Below are 22,539 nucleotides of genomic sequence, written 5' to 3'. Positions count from 1 at the left end.
AATCAAATTCACCCTGCTTCTGAGCCACCCGGCTAGCGGCTGGTGGCCAGGGATATGGCTTTTGGTTGCTGCCTGCCAGTGTCATAGCAGAAAACCCGCTGGTTGCTCTGGAGTTGGGGCAAGGAGATAAGAAACCCACGCCACAGCGTGAACATCACATAATTACTCTCCAAATACTGTATTGGAAATCTGATGTGCGATTAAGAGCAAAAATCCACATAATAGCTTAAAAATATATATATTTTTGTAAGCGTGAAGTCAAAATGTCTTTGGCAAGAATCAAAGAGAAAACAAATATTAACAGCTGCCCCTGCGCAGGGGACAAAGTTAATTGTAAGCTCCACAGGCAGCAAGTATTGCTACACTGTGTGCCTTTAAAGCGGTTTGCGTTGTTGCAGCACAAGAGAGGCCCCTGCAAACTGCAGCCAGACAAGTGTCCAAATGGGTTTGATGCCGGCCATAGCAGTAGTAATAGTTGGGGAAGATACAGCTCAGGGCTTTCGCGGTGGTGGCACCCCCCTGTGGAATGGCCTCCCATCAGATGTCAAGGAAATAAACAACTACAGTGGTACCTACAGTTGCGAACGGGATCCGTTCTGGGGCTACCAGAGGACCGCTTCTGCGCATGGCGCATGGCACGGTTTAGTGCTTCTGCGCATGCGTGCACGGCGAAACCCAGAAAAATACTTCCAGGTTTGCCACGTTCGCATCCCCAAGTTTACGTACCCAGAGGGATACGTAAGCGGAGGTAGAGTGTATCTGGCTTTTAGAAGACATCTGAAGGCAGACCTGTTTAGGGAAGTTTTTAATGTTTAATGTTTCATTGCTTCATCATCATCATCATCATCATTATTATTATTATTATTATTAATTTTCTGTTGGGAGCTGCTGAGTGGCTGGGGAAACCCAGCCAGGTGGGCGGGGTGTGGGCGGGGTGTAAATAAATAAATAAATAAATAAATGAGTTGTTGTTGTTGTTGTTGTTGTTGTTCCGGAGGTCAGTTCTTAACCTGAAGCACCACTTTATCTAATGGGGCCTCCTGCTGCCACCGTGCCACCAGACACACACACACACACACACACACACACACACACACACACACCCCATTTCCAACAATCATTTAACATAACTTCTTATCTTATACAGTGGTACCTCGGGTTAAGTACTTAATTCGTTCCGGAGGTCCGTACTTAACCTGAAACTGTTCTTAACCTGAAGCACCACTTTAGCTAATGGGGCCTCCCGCTGCTGCCACACTGCCGCCAGAGCACGATTTCTGTTTTCATCCTGAAGCAAAGTTCTTAACCTGAAGCACTATTTCTGGGTTAGCAGAGTCTGTAACCTGAAGCGTATGTAACCTGAAGCGTATGTAACCCGAGGTACCATATTTTTCGCACCATAGGGCGCACCGGACAATAGGACGCACCTTGTTTTAGAGGGGGGGAAACAAGAAAAAAAATTCTCCCCCTCTCTGCCCAGCACCCCTTCAGCGAAGCGGCAGGAGGCGTTGCGCAGAGAGGGGAAGAATTTTCCCCTTTTGTTTTCCCCCTCTAAAACAAGTTCAGTCGCTTTCAGGCGGCTATCTTGGAAGCCTGGAGAGGGGTCGGTGCGCACCAACCCCTCTCCTCTCCAGGCTTCAGGTTCCTTTCGACCTGCTCCTTGGGGCTGGCGGGGGGAAGCCCACCACCAGCCCCAAAGAGCAGGTTGGGGAGAAGCGGAAAGGCACGCAGCGGAGAGGCTGCTACCATAGTCGCACGTCACCTCTCCAGCTGGGAGAGGGTCGCGGAGCTACGGTTTCTTTAGCCCCGCGCGCGCTCTCTGGCTGGAGAGGTGACGCGTGGCTATAGAGGCTCCTGCCACAGCCGCGCGTCACCTCTCCAGCTGGGAGAGGGTCATGGGGGCTATGGCCTCTTCGCTCCATAGGACGCACACACATTTTCCCTTCATTTTTGAAGGGGAAAAGTGCGTCCTATAGAGCGAAAAATACGGTACCACTGTATTATTACAGTGGTACCTCAGGATGCAAATGGGATCCGTTCCGGAGCCCCATTCACATTCTGAAGCAAACAAAACCCGCGTCTGCGCATGCGCGGGTTGCGATTTGCCACTTCCGCGCATGCATGCGATGTCATTTTGACCGCATGCGCATGCGCAAGCGGCGAAACCTGGAGGTATCGCACTCCGTTATTTCCAGGTCGCCGCAGAGCACTCAACCTGAAGCGTATTCAACCCAAGGTATGACTGTATTATTATTATTAAAAACTAGGTAAAGGTAAAGGGACCCCTGACCATTAGGCCCAGTCGTGACCGACTCTGGGGTTGCGGCACTCATCTCACTTTATTGGCCGAGGGAGCCAGTGTACAGCTTCTGGGTCATGTGACCAGCATGACTAAGCCGCTTCTGGCAAACCAGAGCAGCGCACGGAAACGATACCTATTTATCTACTTGCACTTTGACGTGCTTTTGAACTTCTAGGTTGGCAGGAGCAGGGACTGAGCAACGGGAGCTCGTTAAGTCCAGTATTCTAATATGTCCTGTAGCAACATCCTTTCACCACAAATTAATTGCATTTGCAGCGCTGAAATCCTCCAGCCTGAGACCATTCCTCTGAACCATCGTCAATTCCTCAACAGTAGTAACAGGCATCGGTGTGGACTAATGCGGTTATCTGTGTGCTTGTACATGAATCAATTTCACCAGGAAGGTCTTCCCATGTGTTCTGTACATATGTGCAAATATTTATATAGAGAATAAATTATTAACACTGCCCTAAGGTTTTTTTCACACTAGAAATGGGTTGTTTTTCTGCTATTGGATCCATTGCGTCCTTTGAGTGCAATATGAAGGCAAGCTTCCTGTCTGCCCAATCTGCAAGGCCGCTGTGCTTCTTGTGGAGAGGGTGGGAAATCACCTTGGAAGTGCTTGAAAAGCCAAGTTTTGCTTTGGAGATGGTTGTACAGAGACTCTTGCAGAGATGCAATATTTTTAAAACACACACACACACACTTTGTCTGCGAGTAACTCGCTTTCCCAAAGCTTGAGGGAAGGGAGATTACCAATCAGCAAAGTAAGATGTTTCTTTTTCGCAATCAGGCGATCAGCGTGCCTTGGCTTCCGCTTTTGTTCTGCTGGGTCTCTAGAAAGTGGCGAAAGGGCTAGAAGCCCTGATCTTTGCACCTAAGCGAGCTCTTTGCAAGTCATTGGGGAATCGTCTTGCCCTTCGGAAATGTCAGACACTTGCTTTTCCCTCCGATCTGGTTTCTTTCATGTTCACTGTTTCCTTTCCTTCGCTTATCCTCTCCAACTGTAGAGGGGTAAACTGAATTTCACTCCATTTTAGAATATCTTTTCCTGCTTCCCTGGATCACAAGCTACAGAGTGACTTGAGACCCCTCGTGCCAAGAATATTATGGGCACAGAAATGGAAGCAAGAAGAATTAGCGACGAAAGAAGAATGGCAAATGAAACTAATCGACTGTGCAGAATTGGATAAATTAACAGGAAGGATTCGAAACCTGCGGGAGCAGAGATTCTTAGAGGACTGGAGTAAATATTTGAACTATTGGAAAAGCAATTGTAATAAACAGATTACACAAGTAGGATTGCAAGAAGTTCTGTAAGGAGGGTTTTGTGAAATATCGCAAGGAAGACTATGATACTTAAAAGTAAGAGAGAAATTAAGAAATGCAGAACAAGTGATAAAGAATGGGAAATCTTCAGAGGTTGTTGACAGAAGTCTAAAATATTGTACAGTGGTACCTCGGGTTACATACGCTTCAGGTTACAGACTCCGCTAACCCAGAAATAGTGCTTCAGGTTAAGAACTTTGCTTCAGGATGAAAACAGAAATCGTGCTCTGGCGGCAGTGTGGCAGCAGCGGGAGGCCCCATTAGCTAAAGTGGTGCTTCAGGTTAAGAACAGTTTCAGGTTAAGTACGGACCTCCGGAACGAATTAAGTACTTAACCCGAGGTACCACTGTATAAGATAAGAAGTTATGTTAAATGATTGTTGGAAATGGGGTGTGTGTGTGTGTGTGTGTGTGTGTGTGTGTGTACACACACACACACACACACATATATATATATATATACACACACACACACACACATATATATATATACATACATATATATATGAGAGCCCTCATGCCGCACACCACCTGTCGGCTGGCCTTGCAGATCAGCAAGCAGGAAGCAGCCCTGTACTTTGCATTGCAGAATGCTGGCTTCCTGCCTGCCTGTTCTGCAAGGCCAGCTGACAGGCGGCCTGCCCCACATCACCTCTCAGCCGGCCTGACGCAGCATCAATCTCTCTTGGGAGTTGGGCAGGGAGACATTTCTCCTCCTGCTTCCTCAGAGGTCAGCAGTGGCAATCTTATTCCTGATCTTGAGTCTCGGTCAGTCACCATATAATGCAACAAGACTTCTGGAAGTGCTGGCAATCAGGGAATCCTCAGTTGCAAAATGAACCTGCTACTGGACTAATTTCGAACGTGTGTGTGTGTGTGTGTGTGTGTGTGTGTGTGTGTGTGTGTGTTCTATTTAATTAAAAATTACCTACAAATTCAACAGAGAAGTTGGAGATGCACAGGAAGAGAGAAGGGATGAGAGAGGCATTTTCCATTTACCAAAAAAAGGACCACAGGTGTCAATCTCCTTCCTTGGGGAGATTGTGTCAATATAAGAACATAAGGCCCATGCAACCCCAAAAACGGACAATTGTATTTTAACATCAAATAGACCTCTTGGTTGTCGTCAATTGCAGGTGCAGGACTGGGAAGGAAAGACGATATCTGCATTCAAAACCTTAAAATCAGCAGAAATGTCTGGCGCAGCTATAAACCTATGAGGACTTTTACAGAAAATAGATTCCATGTTTGGGTACAATATACACGAGGTGTTATCTGAGGAGGTTTTACTCAGAATAGAGCTACAGAAATTAACAAACCCAATTTAGTCAGTATCATTCAGTGGTCTGCTCTTGAGTTAAACTTAGTTGACTATATTAAACATGGTGATGATGTTCACTTTAAAAATAATAATAATTGTGGGCTGCATGTGTCCACTGAAATACTAGTCAATATATTGGAATTGTTTTAAGTAAGGATTAAAGTGGATGGCTATGGTGGAACAGACTTAAATGACCACATTTGTCCTCTAAAACGATGACCTCTGAAATGGCATTTCTTACTACTTCAGAGCTTCACAGAGGACAAACCAGCAGTCAGTTCACATTTAATTATGCTTGTAACAAAGGAGTTATCAGTGCTGACTCTGAAGCCTTCAGTACTTTTTCATTATTAAATTTAAAGATATTCATTCCTTTCATACATTAAGAAATCAGCTCCTGCCAAAATAGGCTTGAGGCCTAATAAAAAGAAACTAACCTCAACCTTGAACCCATATTCAGTCATGAAATCGCTCTCCATGGTGCTAAACTACCCAGTGTGATTAGTCTAATTGTGAGGGGGATATACTGTATATACTACTTAATTGTAATTTATGAATGATGGGCACAAAAGATTACTCCTAGCATTTCTGTAGCTTGCTCTGAATTTAAAAACTGCTTGCCTGACTTGAACTTTGTTTGTTACAAGCTTGGTACTTACCATCTCTATTTAAAAGGATTAAAAACAATGACCCCCACACAATTACCAGTGACCTTTTGCAGAGAAAAATCAAAAGAAACACATTCTGGGATAATTCAACCATCTGCCGTATGCAACATGCAAAAATAAAGAAGAAATGGGCACCTTTAATATTTTTCCCCGTCCAAGATGAATACATTGAGCCTTCAAAAATGCAACTTTGAATTTGATCGTGTTGTCTTTCAAAATACAACTGCATGAGAAGTAAAGAAAGAATCTCTCAAAACGTAGGCGCCAAAATGCATTTTCCTACATAGTTTCTTCTTCCTTATCCTAGTCACAAAAGCCCAAACACCACACCTTAGGATTTCACTGGTACATAATTCTCATGTTAAGGGAAGTTTCATTGGCTGGCCTTACCCAGGCTTATTCCTACAGAAGTACTAACAAAAAAAGGAGCAAGTTTATCTCTTTTCTATGAGGGAAGGTTTTATGCCACCCATTCCAGAATCCAAGTTAAAAGCTCACAGATCTGCAAAAGATGCACATAAATTAAAGGTACTTCATGAGACCTTCCTTTTGGCTTCACAAGAGCTGAGCCTCGGATAATTCCCTGATCTCTATTCAGGAAGCTCACATTATTTAATCTTTATTTCATTTATCAATCATTTCCCATGAAGCATTTCAAAGGAACGACCACAACACAGGGGATGCGGGTGGCACTGTGGGTTAAACCACAGAGCCTAGGGCTTGCCGATCAGAAGGTTGGCGGTTCAAATCCCCGTGAAGGGGTGAGCTCCCGTTGCTCGGTCCCTGCTCCTGCCAACCTAGCAGTTCGAAAGCACATCAAAGTGCAAGTAGATAAATAGGTACTGCACCAGTGGGAAGGTAAATGGCATTTCCGTGCGCTGCTCTGGTTCGCCAGAAGCAGCTTAGTCATGCTGGCCACATGACCTGTACGCCGGGTCCCTTGGCCAATAAAGCGAGATGAGCGCCGCAACCCCAGAGTCGGCCACAACTGGACCTAATGGTCAGGGGTCCCTTTACCTTTTTACCACAACACAATAACAGCCAGCTCCAAGATAGAGGGGCTTCCTAGGGATACAGCTGGACTTTCTACAGATCACAGCCGCTGCTGATGCCGCATTGAGCATTTGAGTGGGCACAGCTGGGTCAGCTCAACATCTCCAAGCTCAGCCACCCAGTGTGGTGTGAGAGCCAGTGTGGTGTAGTGGTTAAGAGCGGTAGTCACGTAATCTGGGAAACCGGGTTCGTGTCTCCGCTCCTCCACATGCAGCTGCTGGGTGACCTTGGGCCAGTCACACTTCTGTGAAGTCTCTCAGTCCCACTCACCTCACAGAGTGTTTGTTGTGGGGGAGGAAAGGAAAGGAGACTGTTAGCCGCTTTGAGACTCCTTTGGGTAGTGATAAAGCAGGATATCAAATCCAAACTCCTCCTCCTCCTCTTCTTCTTCTTCTTCTTCTTCTTCTTCTTCTTCTTCTTCTTCTTCTTCACCTAGGTCTCAGTAATACATGCCAGATCAATATCCTCATCCGTAATTAAATCATGGGGGGGCTGGTGTTTTTATGCACCGATTTGTTGTTGAGCAACGGAATGCACAGCAGATGAGTGCACAAAGGAGATGAGTACCCAGGAACCCCGCATTTGGCTAGGGACAAAAAGCCATGTATAAACAGCCTCCTCTTCCATGGCAATTTATAATCATGATGATAATTTATTACTTATATCACGCCCATCTGGCTGGGTTTGATCAGCCACTCTGGGCGGCTTCCAGCAGAATATTTAAATACAATGATTCATAAAAAAGCTTCCCTAAACATGGCTGCCTTCAGATGTCTTCTAAACATTAGATAGTTGTTTATTTCTTTGACATCTGATGGGAGAGTGTTCCACAGGGCGGGTGCCACCACTGAGAAGGCCCTCTGCCTGGTTCCCTGTAACTTTGTTCCTCACAGTGAGGGAACCGCCAAAAGGCCCTTGGCGCTGGACCTCAGTGTCCGGGCAGAACGAAGGGGGTGGAGACGCTCCTTCAGGTATAAGGGCCAAGGCCGCTTTAAAGGTCAACACCAACACTTTGAATTGTGCTTGGAAATGTACTCGTCCGCCATGGCCAGGTCTCTGCATCCTACAATCACTGAAACTGGGGTAATATCATGCATGTCCCTCCATCCCAAACACATGTTCCTCCCAAGCACATGTAAACAACATTGCAGGCATGTCTTCCTTTGAGCACCTCAGCTCAGAAAATCAGGAAGTAGCACTCCCCATGAAGCCAAGGCCACTAGGTAAGCATTTTCTTTTTAAAATTAGGTCCTGGGGAGAAGACTTCATCTTGAATAAAGTACCCAATAGGTTTCCCCACTTTTCATTCCAACAGGCGATTGCAATAGATGCAACCATCACCGAGAATGTGAGCCTATCCGCCAGTATCATAAAACAGAAGGCCTCTGTTCTACAGTTTCATGAATGGCTAAAGAACATGTCTTGACAATCATTCATTTTTACCACAGTCCAAGGCAGCCAGATCTGCACTCTGCAGCAGTCATACCAAGATAACACAGTTAGAATCCTACCTTTGGAAATTTTACTGCATCTCTGGGTATTGAGAACAAATGACCGAGAGTGCAAGAGTTCTCAGCGACACAGGCGGCAGAGGACAAAACTCAGCCCAGCGTGCAATAGAAGCAGAATGCAATGGAATTCCAAAATCTGAAAAATAACCTGTTATGTTCATTAATTACAGTGGGCCTACTCTAGAAGTAGGAACCGCCTTGGCTTCACACCTTCATTGCCAGACAGCCACTATTTATGGGATCACTTCTATTATTTTACCAAAAAGAAAAACAGAAGAGAAGCAAGTGATTCTAACACCAAGACGTAGCAATCGCTGCATGTTAAGTGAATCCAGTCTGGCTGATTCAAATATCTGAACAGCCAGTTTGCCCACTTCCACACTTGTTTGTGTTTTGCTGGTTGGCAGCAGCAATTTTGGGCAGAAACCATGGAGGCAGGAAGAGAGATTGTACAAATGGAGGAGCAGGACAAATCAGTTCTTTGTTTTTTGCTGGTTGGCTGCACCAGTTTCAGGAAGAAACCATGGAGGGAGAGAGAACGGACACAGCATGGAGTAGAAATATTCATGGAAATCATCAGCTCCTTGTGTGAATGCCGCCCTAACAAACTACCGTATTTTTCCGTGTATAAGACAATGCTTTTTGCTTTAATAAAAAAAGGCAAAAATTGGGTGTCATCTTATACACGGATAGTGAATGCAGGGGGGGGGGGATGTGCGATTCACGGCAGCAGCAAGCAGGAGATTGGCAGTGGCGATTGGGCAGGTGATTGGTGGCTGCAGCAAGGCCTGCTGGCGATTGGCTGTGGCTGCGGCAATCGGGCAGGCAATTGGCAGCTGTGGCAAGGTGGGCAGACAATGGGCGGCTGCGGCGAGGTGTGCGATCAGCAGTGGCTGTGGCAAGCGATCGGCAGTGGCAGGCAGGCGGGTGAGCGATTGGCGGAAGTGACCTCCCCCAACCCCCCCAAAAAGCTAAACAACTTAATTTCTTAATTATGGATTAAAATAAATAGGTGTAGTCTTATACACAGAAAAATACGGTATTTCCAGGGAACGCAAAGTGTTTGGGACGTGGATGAACATTCACAAGTTATATCAGAGTCAAATAAGCCAATAGAACTTTTGGATGTTCTAGGACTCAGTGCTGCCTTTCTAACTAAAATCTTACAAAGCACAAAAAAATCAATATCAGACTGAAGAGTTCTGTGTGTTTCTGCCTGGCAAGAACTAGCAATTAAGATATGCTGACATAAATTCAACGTATAACGGCAACACCGGCAAAACTATCTGTCTGCACTCCAGGACTGGTAAGAGGCGCTATGACTAGCATAAGGATTTCACCTGTTTCGGTCGCTGGGCCTGGCTTGTTCTACAAGTCCCAAGTGCAAGCAGTAGCATTTGCGGTGAAATTCAGTGGAAGATAACAGTTGATTTAAAAGGCGATTGTGTAACTCTAGTTAAAAAGTGCCTTTGGAGGATTATTTTCAATTATAGAGATAAGATCGCAGCTTTTTCAGGAGGGGGAAAATGGAAGTGGTGTTGTTTACCCAACTTATTTGGAGGAAAACTCCATTTTCTCCAAATGCAACTTCACTTTCCCCCTTACCCTTCATGTCAACATTCAGTTCTATTTAACAGTTTTACTGATAAAAAAAGTTTAAGACAAAAACAAAAAGAGTCTTTCCAAATATGGCAAAATGTCCTGACTTTATTTTTTAAGCATGCTATATTTTTAAAATAAACAAAAACAATAAAAGCATGCTACATTTTCTTTCTTAAAAAAAACCAAACTGCTTATTATTTCACATATCACATAACTTACAACCCACTCTTTTTGCCTCCGACACAAGAAAACTGGGATATTGCACGTAGCAGACGAAAAGCAGGATGACTGTGCATAGGGAGAGTGACAGTTTGCAGTCCCCTGCAGGAAGAACCAATTCCCTCCGAAAATAAGAGCGCAAGTAGCGCAAAAACACACATGTTCTGGACACAAGACAAGGCAGAACTTTTCTGATGTTGCCTCACTGAAGGAAGCCCCACTTAGGATTCTGCCCAGAGGGTAAATAATTCACAAGAGAGCAAAACTAATGTTCAGTTTGTTGGAAGTGCGGCAGAATAGGCAAGAGACTTTTGTTTATGTGCGGCATTTAAGCCACTTGCTTAGACACTGAGCAGCGTCCAATGGCAGTGGAGACAGACAGGCAGTGCAAGAGGGTGGGAGCGGCAACAGGGGAGCGCAGAGTGCGGCAGGACAGGTGAGAGAGTGGTAAGCAGTGGGGACAGCTGGGTACAACAGTACTGCAGGGAGGAGACAACCAGAATACAGTACATTATGCTCATCAGAATAAGTAAAGGGTAAAGGGACCCCTGACCATTAGGTCCAGTCACGGACGACTCTGGGGTTGTGGTGCTCATCTCGCTTTATTGGCCAAGGGAGCCGGCGTACAGCTTCCGGGTCATGTAGCCAGCATGACTAAGCCGCTTCTGGCGAACCAGAGCAGCGCACGGAAACGCCGTTTACCTTCCCGCCGGAGCGGTACCTATTTATCTACTTGCACTTTGATGTGCTTTCGAACTGCTAGGTTGGCAGCAGCTGGGACAGAGCAATGGGAGATCACCCCGTCGCGGGGATTCGAACCGCCAACCTTCTGATCGGCAAGTCCTAGGCTCTGTGGTTTAACCCACAGCACCACCCGCGTCCCTGAGAAAGTCCATACAAAGGTCAGAAAGCCTTTTAACCCCAAGGTCTTCTGCAGCACCTAGCAGGAACACATCACAGATCTTCAGAAATATTAGGAGCTCCTTCAAACACTGGAGGAACTAAATGGTTATAATTAAGCCTTGTCGACATCTCCCTTTGTTTTCCTTTCCCTGTTCAACAATTTACACAGCCATCTATCATAATAAATGCCTCCCTGAATGCCGTACGCTCTGGTCTCTACACAATAAGGCCGTTTAGCCTTATGGAGCTCCACTAACCAGAGAGAGGAAGAAACAACTGAAACACTGGGTGGTATTCAACGAAGATTTACTTGGGAGCAGACCCACTTAAATGACCTGACCTGACTTAGTGGGTCTGCTGCAAGCAATGCTTATTTGAATTCCACTCTCTGGGAGCAGGTGTGTGAATGGTGCCAAGGAAATATAGCAAGGCGGGTCAGCAGTGGCGAGTCCAGAAAGCACAGCTGAGACAAACCCCTGAGGGGTTTAGGGGTTCCCCAAAGACCTTCTAGAAGCTGCACCAAGCATTGATACAAGAAGCACCAAACTCACATGGACATAGCGTACAAGCCACGTCCAGTAGAGTCAAAGTTTTGGACTTGCAAGCTCTCAAAAATTATTGGATTATTGGTTTTGATTTAATTTTAATTTAAAAATGGACCCATTGTTGTTTTTGCTGTCAGTTATGAAAAAAAATAAGCTAAAGCATAGGAATATTATTTCATGTATCATTTTCACAAGGGCAAAAGTTTTTTTTATGGCAACTATGAAACGAGAGGAACAGAAATGTACCAACGATGGCTAAATTGACTAATCATGCGCATGTTAAGAAAAAAAGGAAGACAGGAACATGATACACATGGGAAAGGGTGGCATCTTCATTGAGGTTTGGAATAAAAAAGGTCATGTTACAATAGTTGTGAGTTCAAATTTCAAGGAGTTATGTGCATTTTAAAACAATAAATGGGTCAGAAATGCCATCCTGTGGAGCCCAAACCTTAGTATGTTTTCCAAGAAGCAAGTACCACTAATTTCAGTGGGGCTTACTTCCCAATTTAAGGATTGGTGCACAGAATTATAGCTTTATTCCTGCTTTCTAAGGCAGGCATCCCCAAACTCGGCCCTCCAGATGTTTTGGGACTACAATTCCCATCATCCCTGACCACTGGTCCTGCTAGCTAGGGATCATGGGAGTTGTAGTCCCAAAACATCTGGAGGGCCGAGTTTGGGGCTGCCTGTTGTAAGGCATGCTGCAGTGACCCTCAACTAAAGTGAGATTTACTTCTTTGACCCAATGCCTAATGTAGTTGCAACGGCTCTTGCCCCAAGTCTACAGATCTGCAGCCCCACCTCACACCTTCAATCTTTAGCTCTACGGAGGCAGCATCACCACGCCTCATAAGAACACACCCCATAGCGCACAGGAAGATATGGGGAGAAATACCAGCGCAGCCTAAATTAAAAGGCCTGCCAATTAAGGGGTTATAAAACCATTTTATGTTGTGCAGCAGTAACAGTTCTTTCACCTGCCAATGGCCCATTTATCAGGATCAGATGTTGTCTGTTAAGCCAATTAGTTAAACAATCTTTATGAAATAACTTTTAAATGGGTTTCAAGGGAGGGTGGAGGAACCTCGTTAACATTTCAACTCTGGGCCAAACTACACATGGCGCTCCCTTGTATGATTTCTTTTGTACAACGGAGGGTGTTTTGCTCTTTTTTACAAAAGGAAACTGTTCACAATTTTTAAATGAAAAACATCCTCAAGGTTGCAAGAGCAAGAGAATGGTAGGGAGGAGTGTTATTTAACTATTTCCCTTTCTGCCTTTTGTTCCCCCAAACTCATCCCCCCAAAAAAAAACTGTTTTCCCATCCAGTTAATGTGAACGCAGGACGAGGGTGGCGCTGTGGTGTAAACCACTGAGCCTCTGGGCTTGCCGATCGGAAGGTTGGTGGTTCGAATCCCCATGACGGGGTGATCTCCCATTGTTCGGTCCCTGCTCCTGCCAACCTAGCAGTTCGAAAGCACATCAAAGTGCAAGTAGATCAATAGGTACTGCTCCAGCGAGAAGGTGAACGGCGTTTCCGTACACTGCTCTGGTTTTGCCAGAAGCAGCTTAGTCATGCTGGCCATATGACCCGGAAAAACTGTCTGCGGACAAACGTCGGCTCCCTCAGCCAGTAAAGCGAGATGAGGACCACAACCCCAGAGTCGTACGTGACTGGACTTAATTGTCAGGGGTCATTTACCCTTTACCTTTTAATGGGAAATAACAACAAAGTGGATCTCTCTCCACTTGAGAATAGTGGCAACACTCAAGTTATTGAGAGTGCCGTATGATTGAGCAGTTATGGAACAGAGTGGTACAATAGCTGTATGGAGTTCGCACTGTCTGGATGTATAGGTTTGCTGGCCTTTCTTCAATGAAGAGGCTCCCAACCCAAATCCCTTAGGGCTCATGTCTCATGGTAACAGATAAGGAAGCATAGATTCCAGGAAAGGAGCCTGCAATCATAGGCACATTGTTCACAAGAACGAGGACTTATTGAGTGGCATTCTCATCAAGGAGCGAGAAATGCAAATTATAGCTCCGCACTGATTATATTTATATCCTGGCATTGAGCCACTGCTTGACTGGTGTCACAACTTTGCTTTGTGCAGCACGTGTCAACAAGAGTTACGGCCCCTCTTTCTGTTTAGACAGATAAATATGCCTCCTCCCTAGAAGTACAGTGTTCATTACAGTGAACCACTCATCCAAGAGAACGTGGCTACAAAGTCACGTGTGTCACACATTATTCACCGAAGATTTTGAGTGTTCATCATGGCACACAGAGTTAATTGAAAAAGCGTCATCTCTGAAAGGCGTTCAGAGTTGTCTTCGTGTACGGCAAATTTTGAAGAATGGTTCTGCTAAACCACTTCCATTATCTTATATTTGGATTTAATTAATATAGCAAAATGTTGTTAAGCCTGTTCTACTCACACAAACACGAGTACCCCTACTGAGGATGAATAGTGAGAAACTAGGGCACTGTATGTTGGTGGTTCCAAGGTCCAGGAAGTTGGTGTGTTACCTGTTCTGGATGGAGCAGCACTCCCCTGGAAGGAACAGGCTCATCACTTGACCCAGAAGGAGTCACACAGCATTTCTTATGAGCTTCGGTTTAGACCTTTCATGGGTAGGAAGACCCTGAGCACAGTGATCCATGTTCTGGGAACTTCCAGGCTGAATTACTGTAATGCTTTTGATCCCCATTTTTTGATCATGTACCAAGCCACGGCTGGTGTAGTGGCTGGAACCTGAGTCCGAGCTGAAACTAGATCAGGTGCTGAGCCGAAAAAGGGCTGAAGATTCATTCTCTCAAAAGGGTGCTGTTAACTGAGCAAAGGTTCAAAGGAGACTGAGAGTCTGACATAGTCATTGCTGGTTCTTCCTCTGCTTGGTCCTCCATTGGGCCATAGGTCTAGATTCAATCATTCTTTCTGAGCTATTATCAGAGCACTGCTCAAAATTTCCCAGGCGTCAGGCACAGTTTGCGACTGGCATGGGTCCAATTACAACCACCTGGAGATCTCTGGTGGCCTCTCCAGGTAAGCAGAAGATCTTATTTATTGCGTTTATATCCCATCCTTTTCTCCAGGGAGTACATGGTTCACCCCCTCCTCAGTTGATCCCTACAATGACCCTGTGGAGTAGGTTAAGAGGCTGTGACTGGCCCAAGGTCTCCCAGTGAGTGTCATGACAGAGTGGGGCCTTGAACCCTGATCTTCCAGTTTCTAGTTCGACACTCTTACCAATACACCACCCTGGCTTCTGGGAGTACTATGGGGCAGCTATATAAATTGAGCAGGTAAATCAATATGGGGGAAAGCAGAAGGAGCTGAAATATTTTCCTTGATGCTTGGAATTGTTATATTCTGGATTGTTTTATCTGGTGTTTTAATGCGTCATAAACCGCCTTGAGATTTTTTTTCTTTAAAATATAAAGCAGAATAGAAATGAAAATACTACTACTACTAATAGTAATAGTAAAAATGGTGCCTAAACATTCTGTTGTGGCGACTGTAATCTAGATTTACGGTGCCATTTGGCAATTAGCTTATATATCTGAGTTTCTAACACTGCATCAAAGCCAGGTCACGTGTTATTCCTTCATGTAGGAAAATGTGTGACTGCTCCATAAAGAAAAAACTGCATTTTATACCTGACATTGTACATGCTTTTGTGTATACAGGAAAGCAGGGTGTTGCCACGTGAAACAGCTGCCCATCCTTTTATACTGGATCCCTCTTTTGCTGCAGCAAAAACATTCAATAATTTCAATCAATTGATGAGGCCATCACAGCAGCATGCGGCTCATTATTTCCTTGGTTTCATCATTACTCGGCATCCTGATACCTGAAGAACTTTGTGGGAAATGTAAAAGAGCAAAACTGTTAAAAATAGCATAACTGATCCACCTCTGCTTGTGTAGAATACCATGCTTGTTGCTTTTATTAAGATGAAACTCTGGCAGTTGCATCATCTGAGACGTGCAGAAGTTGTCCTTCAACATGCAGACTATTTCCCAGAGACCTAGCGTTCAGGACTAGCATCAGGATCATCAGGCACTACAAGACTGAAGAGCTTCCGCTGCCATTGGAGTCTCTCTGAGCGGCAACAAGGACTGAATAGCCCCTGCAGTCAGCACCATGCCATCACCTGTGGCAGCAGCTCCACATCCTCCACACCAAGGGAGAGGGAACGCAGATGAGCAAGCAGCTGTTGCTCCTCACCAACACGGCACACTTGCTTAAGTGACTGACTGAAGCAAGGACTACGTTGCTGCTGGGGTCCAACACGGGGCATCTGTAAGCTGGTCCTAGAATCATAGAATCATAGAATCATAGAGTTGGAAGAGACCACAAGGGCCATCGAGTCCAACCCCCTGCCAAGCAGGAAACACCATCAGAGCACTCCTGACATATGGTTGTCAAGCCTCTGCTTAAAGACCTCCAAAGTAGGAGACTCCACCACACTCCTTGGCAGCAAATTCCACTGTCGAACAGCTCTTACTGTCAGGAAGTTCTTCCTAATGTTTAGGTGGAATCTTCTTTCTTGTAGTTTGGATCCATTGCTCCGTGCCCGCTTCTCTGGAGCAGCAGAAAACAACCTTTCTCCCTCCTCTATGTGACATCATTTTATATATTTGAACATGGCTATTATATCACCCCTTAACCTCCTCTTCTCCAGGCTACTCATGGTTTTCCATGGAGCAGATGAAGTTGGGCCCTGGGCCCTGACCACTGCAGTCCAATTCATGATGGTGGTGGTGGTGGTGATATATTATTATTTATACCACGCCCATCTGGCTAGGTTTTCTCAGCAACTCTGGGCAGTTCCCAACATAATTAATAATAATAACAACACGATAAAACATCAAACATTAAAAACTTCCCTAAACAGGGCTGCCTTCAGGTGTCTTCTAAAAGTCAGATAGTTGTTTATTTCTTTGACATCTCATGGGGGGGGTGTGGCACAGAGTGGGTGCCACTACCAAGAAGGCCCTCTGCCTGGTTCCCTGTAACCTTGCAGTGAGGGAACCGCCAGAAGGCCCTTGGAGCTGGACCCCAGTGTCTGGGCTGAATGATGGGGGTGAGGCACTCCTTCAGGTAGAATATTTCAAGGGTTGGTGAGAAACTTGTAACCAGTGGAGGTTGTGGTGTGAGAGGCTATACTTTCATTGGAAAGGATCTCTGGAAAGATCTGACATAAAGGAGAAGACAGGAAAAAGAAAATGCTAAAATATTAATCTCACTTGGGTTGCCACAGCCAGTCTGGGTGGCATTGCCATTGAAATGGTGTGCATGCACTACATCATGCGATCAATTACATGAGGTGCAGCTTACCTGCCCCCCCAAAAAAAAATATTTTACTCAAGTTGCCACCCCTGCCCAGCTCCATGCTGCTTAACAGTCACTGAATTAAATCATCTATGGATCTGAGGTGGAATGTTAACAGCATAGTGAAAACACCATGCTCGTTTCCCCCCCTTTTCATCAAATAAAGTGACGCAGGAGAGATGCAGAAGAGATATTTCTGGGGTCAAAAACAGACTGAATCATAGAATTAGAGAGCTGGAAGGCACCCTGTTAATCCTGCAATGCAGGCATCTTGCTCCAGTGGTGGCTTAGTCCAAGCAAATTCAGCACTCCTAAGAGTTCGGTCCCTCTTGTGGATAAGACACCCAGTGGCACAGGCCAATTCTTCAGCACGCAGAAAACTGAAGGACGACTAGGCAGCACAGAGGCAGCCATGAGAGGCACTCAGCTCTTCAGAATGGACCACTCACCATGGAAGGGAGAGACCTTCCAGATGCCTCCAGCTCTGGAACATCTTCTCCCTTCAATGGTAGGTTTTAGAAGCGATGCCTCCCTGCCAGCGGTTGGCTCAAGTGGTGTGTAAAGCTCTACAAGATCGCCGGGAACAAGCTGCTCTGCTCATTAGGCCTGACACTCCACCAAATCTGTGGAGATTGTGGTTTTGCTAATAAAGAGTTGACTCCAACTTTGAACTGGGTGATTACTGGACAGCAGACTCCTGGGACAGCTATTTAGACATTAGAACAGAAGGCACAGTTCCAGTTCTGATAAAAGTAAAGAGCGTTGTTTTACTCAGAGGAGATCCACTGAACCATGTAATCCCTGGATAAAAAAGGTGGGATATAAATGCTGTAAATAAACTCTTCTGCTTACCTGCTTAAGAAAGCTGGAGGGGTAAGCCAGGTGGAGATGTCTGTCGCCAACATGGCCATCCAGAGATCCCCCCCCAGTCGCGACTGGACCCAGGCAAGTCGCAAAAGACGCCTGGGGAATTTCTAGCGCTGCTTAAACAAGCAGCTCCGCTTGCAAGCGCAAGGTCCCTAGAAGGTTACAGTCTCAGGACCATTAAGCAGCTGCAAATTGGCAACCAGAAAACTCAGCTGCTGGGCTTGATTGACAGGACATAGTATGAAATGCCTGCCTTTGTTCTTCATGATCAATAGCAATGCACATTAAATGCATGTGAAGTTAACCTACAGCCCAGTGCCAAGAAACATTTTTCTGGTTAGTATCTCAAGCCTCAGACATAAAAGAATGAAAACAGATGATTTATATCAAATGACTGCATGGTTCAGGATCAAAGTCTCCTCCGGTTGGAGTTTTAGCACTGACTAAAGCAGGAGCCAAACCAGACCCTAACATTTAAAGTGGGGGGGACCGGATGTGACCCCAAATGCCTCCCTCGCTCCAACCCAGGGGTAGGCAACCTAAGGCCCAGGGGCTGGATGCGGCCCAATCGCCTTCTCAATCTGGCCCACGGACGGTCCGGGAATCAGCGTGTTTTTACATGAGTGGAATGTGCCCTTTTATTTAAAATGCATCTCTGGGTTATTTGTGGGGCCTGCCTGGTGTTTTTACATAAGTAGAATGTGTGCTTTTATTTAAAATGCATCTCTGTGTTATTTGTGGGGCATAGGAATTTGTTCTTTTTCCCCATAAAATATAGTCTGGCTGACCACATGGTCTGAGGGGCGGTGGACCGGCCCACGGCTGAAAAAGGTTGCTGACCCCTGCTCCAACCAGCTCCTTGGTAAGGCTGGATCCATGGCCAGCAAGGTGGGCTCATAGTTCTCTTTCAGCTTCTGCCTTCTGGAAGAAGGTACAGGGTTATAAAGACTAGGACTAGCCGCCTGAGAAACAGTTTCTATCCAGATGCGATTTTGGTTTTAAACGCAGTGTAAGGAGTCTCTATGGGAGTATATTGTATTTTAAAAATGGGGTATCAGAGTTTTTAGGGGGCTAACCAGGTTGGGATAGCTGGGATAGCAGGCTTGCTGGTTTTGAATATCTTAGGTAGATTTATTTTTTTTCAATTTTGTTGTTCTGTATGGGACAATGGCAATAAAGATTATCGTATCGTAAGAGGCCCCAGGTTCAAGGAGAAGAAATGGGAGAGCCCCCCCCCCTCTACACCCAATGCACACAGAAGTACCAAAGGAAGATGCACCCACAAATGTGTGGAAGATGTGTACCAGGTTTGAAGTATTAACCACAGCTCGAAGTCAGGGGGAGGAGAATGGAGGGAAAGGAAAACAGGGACACACAGAGTTTGTGACAGGGGCTAACAGAGAGGGTGCCGGAGGGGTATACCGAAAAAAAAGCAGAACACAACACCATTGTAAATAAACCGGCACCTGGTAACAGGGACAGAATGCATGTTATGAATTTCCAATGCACATATACTTCACTTCCGCAGGTAGTAAATAAATTCCTTCTCCTGAGCTGACACTTCAGTTTGTTTTTAAATACGAATGTTATTATAATACATGAATCTTCCATGCGTACCTACAGTGTTAATTTTGTTTCCATGTGCAGGACTGGAGAAAAATATATAACTCTGCATATGTTTACGTTTCAAGCTTTGAATTTGACACTTTGATTATGGACTGAGCTTTAACGAGCTGAAGTTTTCGCTGTTTAATTGTGGCACTAAGTTCCCTGCATCATTTTGCTTCAGCCAATTTTGTTCAGTCCAGTGAGGATGAGCTTTGACTTTGGAAATCTCAGACTCGGAAGGGAGGAGGGTGGGCTTCACCTTGCATTGTTCTGCTTTCTGAGCTCAGTGGGTGGTTACTAAGAAACAAGATACTATTACCTCATCCTGTGAACTATCGCCCAGCTTGTCTGGCAATGATTCTTTCTAAAACTCAACACAGGGTCACTGGAGGAGGCGGGTGAGGAAAGATGGGGCAACATTATTAAAATCGTAAGCTAAATAAGAACTTGATAATTCCCTGGAGCTGGAAATGTAACCGGGAAGCTCAGAAATATCTGGAAGTAAGGTCACTGAAACCAACAGCGATACATTTTTAAAGAGCCAATATATCTCTTTTCCTAACTTGTCCAAGGAACCGGCATTCTTCTTTCCCTTGCATGGCACAAACCTTTTATTGCTTTCTATTATTCCTTATAAACACACTATGCTACATATAAATGAATGCATGACACAAGTAAGAAATACAAGCCTGTTGAAAATGGGAGTTGCTGTGTTTAGTTTTGAGCGCTCTCAACAGTTTCACGTTCAGTAGGCATCAAATAAGATAAGCAATTCAGCCAGCATCAAGACAGTGGTCAACACTGGATGTGAAACAGCATCCACAGAATATGCCATTTAGATTGGTCAACATTCCCAACCACAACTGACCAAATAATTATTTCAAACAAGGCAGTGATACAGTCTACAATGGGGTCAAAACTTGATGGGTGAGGCCGAGAGTGTGTGAAGCAGAACCGGTAAGTTAATAACTCAGCCCTCCAACTGACTACAATTCCCATCATCCCTGACCAATGGTCCTGTTAATGGGATGATGGGACTTGTAGTCCAAAAACAGCTGGAGGGCCAAATTTGGCCATCACTGGGGGGGTGGCCAAAATTTGCCAAGGGCTGCCCAAAAAGGCCCTGAGGGTGACTTGTGAGCACCCCACCTTTCCCTACTGCCCCCACCACCACTGGAGAAATGGTGCCAACATCAGCAGAAATTTTGGGAGCCATGTGCGAGAGCTCGCTGGAAATTGGTGCGCTGATGGCAGCGCCACTTCCCCACCAGTGGTGGGGGCACTTTCCCATGTCAAAATGGGACACCTGCCCGCTCCTGATCAGCAGTGTAGAGTTTTACCCACACAATGGCAAATATCACACAGAAAATGATAACAATGCCAAGCAGAGATTTTCTTGAGCTTATAGCTGGTTAAAGCATTCTACCTAAATTTGAGTTCCTTAGACCATTGATCCTCAAAAGATGCAAAATGTTGTCCAGTAGAGGAGGGAAAGTACAATCTACATAGTAAAGAACTGCCCTTCGAGGAAAGCTTGCAATGTTGAGGGGTTTGGGATTTAGCAAAAAGACAAGAAAGGGGAGGGGAGGAGCAGAAGCAGCTAGAAAGTGCTTTCCTCTCTCATACAATATAACAGAGGGTGAAAGAGTAAAGCTAAAAGGTTGGACATTCAGGACAGACAAGAGAAGTGCTGCCCACACAACACCTACTTGGGGAATGCATTGTCACACGTTGTGAGGATGGCCACCGACAAAGTACTGGGCAAATTCATGATGGAAAAGTACACGAGGGGCTACTAATCTGTGGTTATGATGTCTATGTGCCACCTGCAGGATCAGAGGCAACATGCCTCCGAACACCAGTTGTTGGGAAATAACAGGAGGAGCACATGGTTGTCTTTATGTCCTGATAGAGTGTTGTCCATAAGGATATGGTTGGCCAGCTCTTCTTTATTCTGCAAGGGCAGAATTACATTATTATTTAGAACCTTGCACAAGTCTGCCAGCTTTAAGCATTTATTTGGCAACAGTTGCTTTAGGCGCACCAGCTTCAATGGGACTTTAGAGTCTCATAGGGTCTCCTTTAGAGGAGAAGACTACACGTTAGGGTTTAACAACATAATAAGCCCACCACACGGCCAGACAGCTGGTCCATTGCCCAATATTGTCGACTTTCAAAAGGAAAGTGTTATCTGGTCTCCGGTAGAGATTGCTTTTTAACCCAGCTATCTCATCATCATTTAATCAGACATGGTACGGATTCACAGGGCCCTTTACATACAAGGCAGGTGCTCTGCTAGGGAGCTTAGAGCCCTCTCAGCACATCCAAAGAAAGCGTAACCCAGCCTGCTCACCTCCCAACTTTCAGAAAGAGCTCCACTCCAACGAAACCTATAATTTCTGGAGCTGCCTGCCAAGCACTTTTCTTGCCATTTCAAAGGCTTTTTCCTGTTATGAATACTTAGTACTTTAGGTTTTTATTGCTGCAATCTAATCTAAGAGGGGGAAACAAATAACGCCTTTTCTAAACAAAGCATTTTCTAAACAAAGCAAAACAAAGCTATGACGTGCAGGGGTGCACATACCTAACCTTTAAAAAAAACTAAATAATTTTTCAGAGAGCTCAAGTAACAGAAGATTGTGCCAATCTTTCAGCCCCAAAATTCAGATGTTCTTTCTTGAAGCCAAGCAATAGCCATCCACTGGGCATCTTTCCATGAAAGGGGAAGAAATGGAGGAAGTGCCTCCTTATGCGTCCTGCGGATTCTCTCTTTCCGTGTTCCTACATTATTCCAGATTAGACAATCATCCAATGTAACACACCTCGGCATCTGGGTTACTGGCTGCAGCCCTAAAACACTGCTTTCTGGAAGCCCGGAGAACACCCAAACTGAGCAAGCTGTTTTCTAGCAGGTCAGGTCGGCTAGCCCAGGATGGTCTATTCTGATGGGCAACAGTTCCAATAATGTTTCCTCGCCCCGCATCCCAGGACTGTCGAACTTGAGCTGCACAGAACAGAGCCTAGAACCTTCCGCTCGAGGGGGAGAAGATGCCACCGTCGGCTTCTCCTCCCCGAGCCCGGACCTCTCCTCCTCCGGACCCGCGTCGCCTGCTTCTGCCGGGCAGGTGCGGCGCCCTCTCCCACCACCCAAGGCAAGCGACCGAGCAGCCCGGCGGCGCCACCGGTTGCGCAGCGCAGGAGCCCTTCCCGGGACGGTGCCTCCTAGCGCGCAAGAGCTCGGGCACCTCGGACGCCTCCGCTGCGCGCAC

The 22,539-nt window shown here is 45.7% G+C and overlaps 1 protein-coding gene across 6 annotated transcripts in view; it reads right to left on the bottom strand.

The window, feature by feature from the left end:
• The window catches only part of ENOX1 (ecto-NOX disulfide-thiol exchanger 1), a 294,079-nt gene that overhangs the window by 271,094 nt on the left and 446 nt on the right, over window positions 1–22,539 (bottom strand). The gene's annotated exons all lie outside the window — the stretch shown is intronic.

The sequence above is a fragment of the Podarcis bocagei genome, assembly GCF_964188305.1.
Source record: "Podarcis bocagei genome assembly, chromosome: 8".
NCBI classification, from domain to species: Eukaryota; Metazoa; Chordata; class Lepidosauria; order Squamata; family Lacertidae; genus Podarcis; species Podarcis bocagei.
The sequence above is the reverse complement of the archived record's forward strand: the minus strand, read 5'-3'. Positions and strand labels throughout refer to the sequence as shown.